General features: G+C 38.8%; 1 protein-coding gene across 7 annotated transcripts in view; it reads left to right on the top strand.

The window, feature by feature from the left end:
• Positions 1 to 12,713, top strand: part of RAVER2 (ribonucleoprotein, PTB binding 2) — a 126,969-nt gene that overhangs the window by 105,214 nt on the left and 9,042 nt on the right. The gene's annotated exons all lie outside the window — the stretch shown is intronic.

Raw genomic sequence — 12,713 nt, 5'->3', positions numbered from 1 at the left:
TTCCCTTATCATAGGGGCTACCATAACATTCATTTTCATTTCCTTTTCTTACAGTTTCCCATGTTGCCTGGTGAAGTTTTTGCTGAACTCATGCATCCCAGTAGGTTCTTTCTGTGAATGGTATAGCACGATTAGGAAATCCTTTGAATGAAAGTATCTAATAAATTTCCTAACTGGTTTTTGAGAATGAAGATGGTATAGAAAGAGAGGAACACTCAGGTTGCTGTTATGCTTTCTACTCGGACATGACACACGGATTACTAACTGCAGGAAGAATCAGGGAAGGGAACTGAGAGTGTGAGGTTTCCAGACCTCAGGACGAGGTATTTGTTGTTTCTCTCCCTTTTATCTTTGAAAATGGAGTCAGTTGAGTTAAACAGCAGATAGCTTTTCAAAATTAAACTAGATGGACTGGTCATTTATTAGAGGAAGAAGACTAATGAGAAAAAAAGAGTTCATTATACTGAAGCTAAGGGTGTGACAACGTTAGTGGCTATGGTCCAAAACGCAGAAAGATCAGTAGACCAATAAAGGGATGAAAATAGAGAAGACAGCTGAAGAGGATGATGAAGAGGCATGATAGTGGAGAGAGAGGACGCGGAGGGAGGGACTCCAGCTAAGTAGGTAAGCATGCAGTTTTGTTGCTGGCAGCCTTTATTGAGGTGGAATAGCTTTTTTTTGTTGAGGTGCAGTTGATGTATAACAGTAGTTTCATGTGACAACATACTGGTTTGACTTTTGTATATTTTGTGAAAGAATTACTACAGTAAGTCTAGTTAACATCCATCACTGCACAGTTTTTTTTTCTCTTGTGATGAGAATTTTTAAGAGTAATTAACTCTTAGCAACTTTCAAATATACAATAAAGTATTATTAATTATAGTCACCTTGCCATACATTATATTCCCAGGTCTTGTTTATTTTGTAAATGGAAGTTTGTATATTTTGACCACGCTGCCCCATTTTGTCAATCATTTAGTCCCCGCCTCTGGCAACGACCGATCTGTCCTCTGTATCCATAAGTTAGGGTCAGTCTCGTTTGTTGTTTGTTTTTTAGGTTTCACATATAAGTGGGGGCATACAATATTTGTCTTTCTCTGACTTATTTCAGGTAATGTAATGCCCTCGAGGCCCATACACTGCCATGAATGGCAGGGTTTTCTTTTCTGTGACTGAGCAATATTCCTGTGTGTGTATATCCCACATTTTCTTTACCAGTCATCCATCAGTGAACACAAACTTTTCAAGTCAGGTTCCCCCCACCACCACCTTTGGATAAATACCCAGAAGTGGTATCTCTGGATCAAAGGGCAGTTCTTTTTTTTAATTCTTTTGAGGAATCTTCATAGTGTTATCCACAGTCACTTGTTGTTGTTTAGTTGTTAAGTCATGTCCAGCTCTTTTGTGACCCCACAGACCCTGCTAGGTTCCTCTGTCTATGGAATTTCCCAGACAAAAATACTGGAATGGGTTGCCACTTCCTTCTCCAGGGGATCTGCCCAGCCCAGGGATCGAACGTGCGTGTCCTGCATTGGCAGGCGGATGGGTTCTTTACCGCTGAGCCGCCAGGGCAGTCCTCACAGTGGCCGCACCAGTTTGTATCCCACCCGCGGTGTGCGTGGCTGCTGTCGTTCAGTCACTGAGCCATGGCTGACTCTGTGACCCCATGGGCTGCAGACGCGCCAGGCTTCCCTGTCCCTTATTACCTCTCAGAGCTCGTTCAGACTCATGTCCGTTGAGTCAGTGACGCCATCCAACAGTCTCATCCTCTGTTACCCACTTCTCCTGTCCTCAATCTTTCCCAGCATCGGGTCTTTTCCTCAGTGTATGAGGGTTCCATTTTATCCATATCCTTGCCATCACTTGTTATTTCTTGCCTTTTTTATAATAACCATTCTAACAAGAATGAGCTGATCTCTCACTGTGGTTTTGATGAGAACCACCCTAGTAATTAGTGATGTTGGATATCTTTTAATGTGCCTAATTGCCATTTGTATGTCTTCTTTGGAAAGTGTCTATTTGGCTCCTCCACCCATTTTTTAATCTAGTTGTTTGTTTTTTAATATTGAGTTGTATGAGTTCTTATATATTTTGGATTGTAACCTCTTGTCAGATATATTATTTGCAAGTATCTTCTCTTCCCCCATTCAGTAGGCTGTCTTTTCATTTTGTTAATGGTTTCTGTTGTTGAACAGAGATTTTTAGTTTGATTTAACCCCATTTATTTATTTTGGCTTTTATTTCCCTTTCTTGAAGAGACACATCCAGAAAGATATTGCTAAAAGCATAGTAATATGTCAAAGAAAATACTACCTATGTTTCCTTCTAGGAGTTTTATGGTGTCAGGTCTTATATTCAAGTTTTTAATGTGAGTTGATTTTTGTGTATGGTGTGAGATAGAAGCCTAGTTTCATTTTTGTTTGCATGTGGCTGTCGTTTTCTAACCATTTATTGAAGAGACTGTCTTTTCCCCATTGTATGTTCTTTTACCTTTGTTATAAATTAATTGTCCATATTTGTGTAGGTTTATTTCTGTGATTTCTTTTCTGTTGCATTGATCTATGTATGTGTTTTTTTTTAAATTACTATAGCTTTGTAATGCAGTTTGAAATGAGGGTGTTTGATGCCTTCTGCTTTGTTCTTATTTCTCAGGATTGCTTTAGCTGTACAGAATCTTCTTATAGAATCTGTAAAGATTCTGAACAGATCTTTACAGAATCTATTCCATGTAAATTTTAGAATTTTGTCTTCTATTTCTCTGAAAAGTATCCTTGGAATTTTGATAAGTATTGCATTTAATCCGTAGATTGCTTCAGATAACATGGACATTTTAACAACATTAATTCTTCCAATCCATGAGTGTGGACTATCTTTCCATTTTTTGTGTCTTCTTCAGTTTCAACAACATCTTATAGTTTTCACTGTAGAGATCTTTCATCTCAATTGTACTTTATTCATTTTGTTGTATTTATAAATGAGATTGTTTCTTTAATTTTCCTTTCTGTGACCTCATTGTTAGCATATAGAAGCACAGCAGATTTTTGAATGTTGACTTTGTACTCTGCAACTTTACTGTATTCATTTATTATTTCTAATAGTTTTTGTGTGCATGTGGTCTTTCAGGTTTTCTACATATACAATCATATCATCTATAGATAATTTTTTGCATTTTTACTTCTTTCTTTCTGATTTGGATACCTTTATTTTTCCTTGCCTAAATGCTTTGACTAGGTGTTCCAATAGTATTTTGAAATAAAAGTGGTTAGGGTGGCCATCCTTGTCTTACTCCTGAGGGATAGATTAACTATATTTTTTTCATATATGGCCAGTATTATTCTGAGGTATTTATTTCTGTACACGTTTTATTGAAAGTTTTTTTTAAATCATAAATAGGTGTTAAATCTTGTCAGATGCTTTTTCTCATCTATTGAGATGATTTTTGAATCTATGTTCTTCACAGATAATGGCTTTTAATTTTCTTTCTTTGTGTTGTTCTCGTCTGGTTTTGATAACAGGGTATTATTAACCTTGTAAAATAAGTTAGGAAACACTTCTTCCTCTTTAGTATTTTGGAAGAATTTGAGAAGGATGGGCATTAAATCTTCTTTGCATGTTTGGCAGAATATATCCTGGACTTTTTTTCCCCCTTGGGCTTGCCTGGTGGCTCAGACAGTAAAGAATCTGCCTGCAGTGCAGGAGACCTGGGTTTGATCCCTGGGTTGGGAAGATCCTCAGGAGAAGAGAATGGCTACCCACTCCAGGATTCTGGCCTGGAGAATTCCATGGACCGAGGAGCCTGGCAGACTACAGTCCATGGGGTCACAAAGAGTTAGACATGACCGAGTGACTAACACACACTTCTGATTTCTGTTTCAATCTTTTTACTCATCATTAGTCTATTCAGAGTCTCCTAGAGTCAGCATATAGTTGGGTCTTGTTTTTTAATCCATCTAGCCACTCTGTGACTTTTGATTGATGAACTTCATTTATATTTAGGTTGATTAGTGATAAATGAGTACTTACTATTGCTTTTTAAAAAGTTATATGTGTGTGTGTGTGTGTGTGTGTGTATGGCTATATATCTCCATTCTTTCTTTTTCCTTGTGTTTCTGTCCGCTATTTTGGTTTAGCAATTTTCTATGTTTTTCTCACTTTCATCTTTTGTTGCGTTGCTTGTCCCAGCTCTAGATTTGTTTTGTGGTTACTGCAATGCTTGTATAAATCATCTCATAGGAAAAACAGTCTGATTTTCTGCTGATAGCTCCTTATCTTCGCTTGCCTAAATAGGTTTCATCCTTGTTTGCTTCCCCTGTTGTGTTTTTGTTGTCCGAAATTATCCCTCTTTATGTTTAACAGAATTGAAGTGGTTATTTTTTACTGCTTTCCCCCCTTTAAGCTTTATGCTATAATAAAATATTTTAAAACTTATTTTGATATAGAGTAGCAATTTTCTGATACTGTTTATCACCTTACTCAAGGTTTTATGTACCTTTGCCTTTTTTTCTGGTAGAAGAGTTCAACACTTCCTAAAGGCAGGTCCATTGTTGATGAATTCCCTCAGCTTTTGTGTGTTTGAGAAAACCTTTCCTTCTCCTTCATATCCGAATGATAACTTTGCTGGATAGAGTATTCTCAGCTGACAATTTTTCTTTGAGTATTTCGAGAGTGTCCACTCTTCTCCTGGCCTCTAGAGTTTCTGTCAGGAAACCTACTGATAATCTAATGGGAGTTCCTTTGTGTGTTACCATCCTTGTTTCCCTGGCTGCCTTTAAAATTATTTGTCATTGACTTTTGACAATTTTAAGATAATGTGTCTTAGGGAAAGTCTTTTTTGCATTGAGGTGATTAGGTATTCTCTTAGCTACATGGATTTGTATACCCAGTTCCTTCTCCAGGTTTGGGAAGTTCTCAACTATTATTTCTTTAAACTCTCTGCTGCCTTTTCCTTCTCTCCCGGGATACCCATTATCCTAATGTGACCCTTCCTGAAAGAGTTGGATAGTTCTCATAGATTTCCCCAGTTTTCTCTAGATCTTAATTCTCTTCTTTCTTCTATCTGTATCATTTTTAGATTTCTATCTTCAAGCTTGCTGATTCTCTCTTCCATAAAGTCTGCTCTATTTCCAGTACTTTCCAAATTCCATTTCTCATCTCATTTATTGAATTCTTCAGCTCCAAAATTTGTTTGGTCCTTTTGTAGAGCATCAGTCTATTTAGTAAAATATTCCTTCTGTTTGTTAATTTTATTCCTGAGCTCACTGAATTTTCTTGAATTTCTTCGTGACAGCTATTTTGAATTCTTTTATCAGTTAGATCACAGTATTCTATAGCTTTGGTTTATAGAGAATTGTCATTTTCTTTTTTGAATACAGCATTATTGTGGGTTTTCATGATGCTTGATGAGTTGTTCCTCTGCTGGAGCATCTGAAGTAATGGACATCTTTCTTCTTTAGGTAAAACTTTTTTTTTTTTTGGCTTGATTCTAATGATTCAACAATTTAGAAGTTAACGTGCTCTCTTCTGTTTTCCAGTAGGTGTCACTATAGCACAAGATTTCTGTTTTCTTACCCGAGGTGCTTCTGGTTGTGTGCGAGTCAGCACTGTACCTGTCGGTCAGAGGTGCCACCTGCCCATGCCTTCCTTGTCACTGCTTGCGCCTCTAGGGTCTTGGTGCCCTGCGGCTGCTGGTGTCACCTGAGGACTGGGATGGTAGACACTTCTGCCGGGTCCCAGATCTGAACTGTAGGCTCTGCTGCTGCAGGGGAGGCAAGTGGAGAGAGGGGTCACAGCTGCCTCTACCATGTTGGGGTTATTGGGTTTCTGGGGTGCACCACTGTGGATGGGAGTGAGGTCGGGGGCCTAGGGGCTGGAGTCACGGGTGCCTCTGCGGTTGAAGGGACAGGACGTAGCCCTCATTGCCACTGCTGCCTGGCTACCTGTCACTGTGAACACCGCTGTGGCCAGGAAACCAGAGTCATGTATGCGGCCTCCCCTGCTGCTCCCAGCTTTTCTGGGCCTGCACGTTCACCTCCTGTGGCTGGGAGGCAGCATGGCAGGTACTGCCTCTGATGATCCCGGGTTTCACCTCCTGTTTGTCTTCCAGTCCACCCACCTTTGGGCGGGTGGCTCAGTGGTAAAGAATCCGCCTGCCAATGCAGGAGACACAAGAGACACAGGTTGGATCCCTGGGTCGGAAAGATCCCCCGGAGTAGGAAATGGCAACCCACTCCAGTATTCTTGCCTAGAGAATCCCATAGACAGAGGTGCCTGGCCGACTACAGTCCAGGGGGTCACAAAGACGTGGGCACAGCTGAGCACGTACACACACCACCCACCTTTAAAGGTACAGGTGTGTGGAATTCTCCAGCATCCTGGTGTATTAGGCAGATGCAGCCTTGTTGAGTTGTGGCTGTTTTACTGGTTATAGATTGAAGAGGAAAGACAAAGGGAATGTCTCACTCCAGCATGATGCTGCTGTCACTCATGTTCTGTTTTTGATGTCACGATTTATATCTTCTGTGTCCATTACAAATTATTGTAGGTGTTTTTACAAAGTTCCCTTTTTAATGTTCATGCTAGCTTTGTAAGTGACTACTTCAGTGTCTTTACAACATTAGATTATTCTGAATTTTACCATATACTTACCATTACCAGTGAGATTTGTACTTTCATATGCTTTCCTATTAACTAAATGGTACCATTTTGTTTCAACTTAAAGAAGTACCTATAACATTTCTTGTAAGGCTGGTTTCATGGTAATAAATCCTATAAATTTTGCTGTCTTGAAAATTCTTAATCTCTCCTTCAGTTCTGAAGGACAGCTGTGCCAGGTAGAGTATTCTTGGTTGGCAGGTTGTTTTTTTTCACTCAGCACTTTGAATATATCATGATGCTCTTTTCTGGTCTGAGAAGTTTCTGCTAAAAAAATCTGCTTATAGTCTTATGGGGCTTCTCTTGTATGGAACAAGTTTTTTATTCTTGCTGTTTTAAAGATTCTCTTCTTGTCTTTAACATTTGATGTTTTAATTATCATGTATCTTGGTGTGAGTCTCTTTGGGTTAATCTTATTTGTAACTCTCTGGAATTCCTGGATCTGGATGTCTGTTTCTTTCCCAAGGTTAAGAAAATTTTCAACCACATTTTTTCAGAAAACTTTTCTGCCTCTTTCTCTCTTTTCTTCTTTTGGTAACCTTGTTGGGATCCTATAAGTCCCTTTAAGCTATCTTCACTTTTAATTCTTTTTTCTCTTTGCTGCTCTGATTGGATAAGCTCCATTGCCTATTTGAGTTCACTAATCTTTTCTTCTGCTTCATGTAATCAGATGTCGTATTGTATTTTTCGGTTTCATTACTATATTTTTCAGGTCTGTAGTTTCTGTTTGGTACTTTCTTATATTTTCTACCTCTGTTGAAATTCTCACTTTGTTGATCCATTATTCTCCTGAGTTTAGTGAGCATCTTTACAATCATTATTTTGAACTCTTTATAGAGTAAATCACCTATGTCAGTTTCATTAAGGTCTTTTCCTGAGGCTTCATCTTGTTCTTTCATTTGGAACATGTCCCTATTTCTTCATTTTCCTTGATTCTCTGTGTTGGTTTCTATGCATTAGGTAAAATATACGCCTTTCCAAGACTTGAAGGAGCAGTCCTGCCCTAGCTCTTGGTTGTCTTGAACGTGTGATTGTCCAAGCAGCCTACTTTATTCTTAGTGCCAAGGAGTTGAGCATGTGCCAAAACCTGTCAGTGTTCCCAAGGGGGCAGATCTTAGCAGCTCCATTCAGGCTGATTAGAAGCCAGAACTTCAGGTGGTTGTTGTTGCTCAGTCACTAAGTCACATCTGACTCTTTGTGGCCCCATGAACTGTAGCACGCCAGGCTCCCCTGTCCTTCATTATCTCCCTGGGCTCAAATTCACGTTCATCAAGTCAGTTAGATGATATCTAAGAATATCATCCTCTGAATTTCCACACTAGATGTTTTGGGGGCTCATCTCTCAGACACAGAATTTATAAGTTGACAGCCATAAAATAAAGAATGAAATAGTGCCATTTCATCAGCATGAGTGGACCAAGATATTATCATACTAAATGAAGTAAGTTAGACCATATGATATCACTTATATGTGCAATTTAAAATATAAAACAAATGAATCAATCTAGGAAACAGAAACAGGCTCATCAGTTCAGTTCAGTTCAGTCGCTCAGTCGTGTCCAACTCTTTGCGACCTCATGAACCGCAGCACAGCAGGCCTCCCTGTCCATCACCAACTCCAGGAGTTAACACAAACCCATGTCCATTGAGTCAGTGATGTCATCCAACCATCTCATCCTCTGTTATCCCCTTCTCCTCCTGCCTTCAAACTTTCTCAGCATCAGGGTCTTTTCCAATGGGTCAGCTCTTCACATCAGGTGGCCAAAGTATTGGAGTGTCAACTTCAACATCAGTCCTTCCAGTGAACACCCAGGACTGATCTCCTTTAGGATGGACTGGTTGGATCTCCTTGCAGTCCAAGAGACTCTCAAGAGCCTTCTCCAACACCACAGTTCTAAAGCATAGATTCTTTTGCTCTCAACTTTCTTTATAGTCCAACTCTCACATCCATACATGATCACTGGAAAAACCATAGCCTTGACTAGATGGACCTTTGCTTACAAAGTAATGTCTCTGCTTTTTAATATGCTATCCAGGTTGGTCATAACTTTCCTTCCAAGGAGTAAGCAGCTTTTAATTTCATGGCTGCAATCATCATCTGCAGTGATTTTGGAGCCCAGAAAAATAAAGTCAGCCACTGTTTCCACTGTCTCCCCATCTATTTACCATGAAGTGATGGGACCGGATGCCATGATCTTAGTTTTCTGAATGTTGAGCTTTAAGCCAACTTTTTCACTCTCCTCTTTCACTTTCATCAAGAGGCTCTTTAGTTCTTCTTCACTTTCTGCCATAAGGGTGGTGTCATCTGCATATCTGAGGTTATTGATAGACATAGAGAAAAAACTTGTGGTTGCCAGGTGGGAGAAGGGGGTAAAGTGGGCTAGGGATGATTGGGAGTTTGGGATTAGCAAATATAAACTTTATATTAATATATAAAATGGATAAACATCAAGGTCCTACTGCATAGTACAGGGAACTATATTCAGTATCTTATAATGAACCATAATGGAAAAGAATATGAAATATGGTAAGCACACACATATACATACACATGATAATAGCTGAATCACTTTGCTCTATACCAGAAACTAACACAACACTGTCAGTCAACTATACTTCAATAAAAAAAAGTTTAAAAAGTTGAAGTACCAGCTTGGGGTTCAAACTTTTCACTTCTTAGGGAGATGCTCAGGGTTGTGAATTCCCTCCCGGTTATGAGTTACTGCTCTGAGGGTGGGGTTTATGGTGAGATAGTCTCTCAGCCTCTCCCACCCATTGTGTGGTTTTTCTTCCTTTTCTCTCATTTGCTCAATGTGTAGGAGTGACTTATCTCGTTTTTTAGTTTCTTTCAGAGGAAATTGTTCCACATGCAGCTGTAGATTCGGTGTGTCGGTGGGTGGAGATTAGTTCAGGATGCACCTGTGTCACCATTTTCAACTGGAACTGGTGGAGTTTCTTACACCCATTGACACAGTTTTAATGATTTATCACCTCACAGCCAGGCTCCTCTCATCTTTACTCCCACCTATTCCCTTTCTCATTATCTCAAAGCAAACATCAAGTATATACTTTATCACCTGGAAAAATTTTGACACAGGAGTTAAAGCCAAATTCTTTGCTAATCTGTTTCTCTCTGTGAAACATTCCTTTAAATGTTTATGTGAAGAAGGATTTTACTGGACTGTCACAATAGTAGATACATCAAAATAAAGTACCATGGTAGATGGATTTCTGATTTCCAGTCTTCCATCATCTTTTTAAATTTTTATTTATTTATTTATTTATTGGTTGCACTGGGTCTTTGTTGCAGCACACAGACTCTTCATTGATGCATGCAGTTTTGGTGAGGGGAGGTTTCTCATCCATTGTGGTGTGTGGGCTTCTTGTTGCGGTGATGGCTTCTCTTGTTGGAGAACAAGGGCTCTAGAGCTCAGGCTTCAGTAATTGTGGCCCATGGGCTTAGCTTTGCCTAGTATGTGAACCGTGAACTTCCAGATGCTCAAGCTGTATTTAGAAAAGGCAGAGGAACCAGAGATCAAATTGCCAACATCCGCTGGATCATCAAAAAAGCAAGAGAGTTCCAGAAAAACATCTGCTTTATTGACAATGCCAAAGCCTTTGACTGTGTGGATCACAACAAACTGTGGAAAATTCTGAAAGAGATGGGAATACCAGACCACCTGATCTGCCTCCTGAGAAATCTGTATGCAGGTCAAGAAGCAACAGTTAGAACTGGACATGGAACGACAGACTAGTTCCAAATCAGGAAAGGAGTATGGCAAGGCTGTATAATGTTACCCTGCTTATTTAACTTACATGCAGAGTACATCATGCAAAATGCTGAGTTGGATGAAGCACAAGTTGGAATCAAGATTGCCGGGAGAAATAGCAATAACCTTAGATACACAGATGACACCACCCTTATGGCAGAAGGCAAAGAAGAACTAAAGAGCTTCTTGATGAAAGTGAAAGAGGAGAGTGAAAAGTTGGCTTAAAGCTCAACATTCAGAAAACTAAGATTATGGCATCCAGTCCCATCACTTCATGGCAAATAGATGGGGAAACAAAGGAAACAGTGACAAACTTCATTTTCTTGGGCTCCATGATCACAGCAGATGGTGGCTGCAGCCATGAAATTAAAAGACGCTTGCTCCTTGGAAGAAAAGTTATGACCAACCTAGACAGCATATTAAAAAGCAGAGACATCAGTTTGTCAACAAAGGTCCATCTAGTCAAAGCTATGGTTTTTCCAGTAGTCATGTATGGATGTGAGAGCTGGACTATAAAGAAAGTTGAGCACTGAAGAATTGATACTTTTGAACTGTGATGTTGCAGAAGACTCTTGAGAGTCTCTTGGATTGCAAGGAGATCCAACCAGTCAATCCTAAAGGAAATCAGTCCTGAATATTCATTGGAAGGACTAATGCTGAAGCTGAAACTCAAGTACTTTGGTTACCTGATGCAAAGAACTGACTCATTAGAGAAGATCCTGATGCTGGGAAGGATTGAAGGAGGGAGACGAAGGGGACAACAGAGGATGGGATGATTGGATGGCATCACGGACTCGATGGACATGAGTTTGAGCAAGCTCCAGGAGTTGGTGATGGACAGGGAAGCCTTTGTTGTCTCACCTGTTTTTATAATAGACTTCTAACCTGTGTAAGGTGGTTTCGATTTGCATCTGCCCAGTGATAAGAGGGCAGGAGGAGACAAGGGTGACAGAGAATGAGATGGTTAGATGGCATCACCGACTCAATGGACATGAGTTTGAGCGAACTCTGAAAGAGGGTGAAGGACAGGGAAGCCTGGTATGCTACAGTCTATGGAGTTGCAGAGAGTTGGACATGTCTTAGTGAACAAATAACAATTAGTGAGAATGAGTACTTTTTATGTATGTATTGGCCATTTGTATTTGTTTATTGAATAATGTCTATTTAGTTGTTTTACCCATTTTTAATTGGGGATTTTTTGGCTATTAAGTTGTGTATGTTCCAAGAATATTTTGGGTATTAATCCCTTAACAGATATGTGGTTTGCAAATATATTCTTCTGTTTCATAGGCTGAATTTTCATTTTGTTGATGGTTTTTTTTTTTATGTGTGGAATCTTTTTAGTTTGTAAAAGGATTAGGATTACTTAGGAGTAAATCACATTAAGAATACTTTAGGAAGTAATCACATTTATTTTTGCTTTTGTTACCTTTTCTTTTGCTGTTAAATACAAAATATCACTGCAAAGACTAATGGCAAGTAGCTTCTTAACCCGTTATGTATTCTTATGGGATTTTTATGATTTCAGGTTGTACATTCAAGTCTTTAATCTATTTTGAGTTGACTTTTCAGTATTTTGTAAGTAGTGATCCCGTTTCATTCTTTTTCATATGGTTATCCAATTTTCCAAACACCTTTTATTGAAGAGGTATCCTATCCAATATTTTTGTATATTCTTGACTCCTTTGTCATAAATTAATTGACCATATAATGAGTTCATTTTCAGGGTCTCTATTTTGTTCCAGTGATCTATGTGTCAGTTTTTATGACTGTATCATACTGGTTTTTTTTTTTTTTGAATCATATTGTTTTGATTATTACAGCTTTGCAGGATAGTTTGAAATCAGGAAGAGTAATGCCTTTAGCTTTGTTCTGTCTCAAGATTACTTTGGCTATTTAGGTTTTTTTCAGGTTCCAAAAATATTTTTTTTGTTTCACAGTTTATTAAATACACTACACTTGCACCTTATTCTTCAGTTTTTTAAATCATTCACACATGGACTTTGTAGAACTGTACTTTATAGAAAACCATCTGTAAAATAAAAATGCACATTTTTGCTCACATTTTAGATAAACTGCTGAAAATGTTAGGAATTATTTTATTGAGGGTGATCATGAGACTTGGGGTGACTTGATTTTATTTCATCTGGCACCAGACAATGACTTTAGTAAGGTTAATGTTGAAATGTGGATGCAAAAATGTCTATTAACTGAACTGTTCAATCTAATAGTATTTGAGAAAACACTACAAACAGGACAAAATGAAGTACTATTTTTTTTCTTTACAGACAT

The sequence above is a fragment of the Muntiacus reevesi genome, chromosome 1, assembly GCF_963930625.1.
Source record: "Muntiacus reevesi chromosome 1, mMunRee1.1, whole genome shotgun sequence".
NCBI classification, from domain to species: domain Eukaryota; kingdom Metazoa; phylum Chordata; class Mammalia; order Artiodactyla; family Cervidae; genus Muntiacus; species Muntiacus reevesi.
Note: the sequence above shows the minus strand (reverse complement) of the source record. Positions and strands in the feature narration are given on the sequence as shown.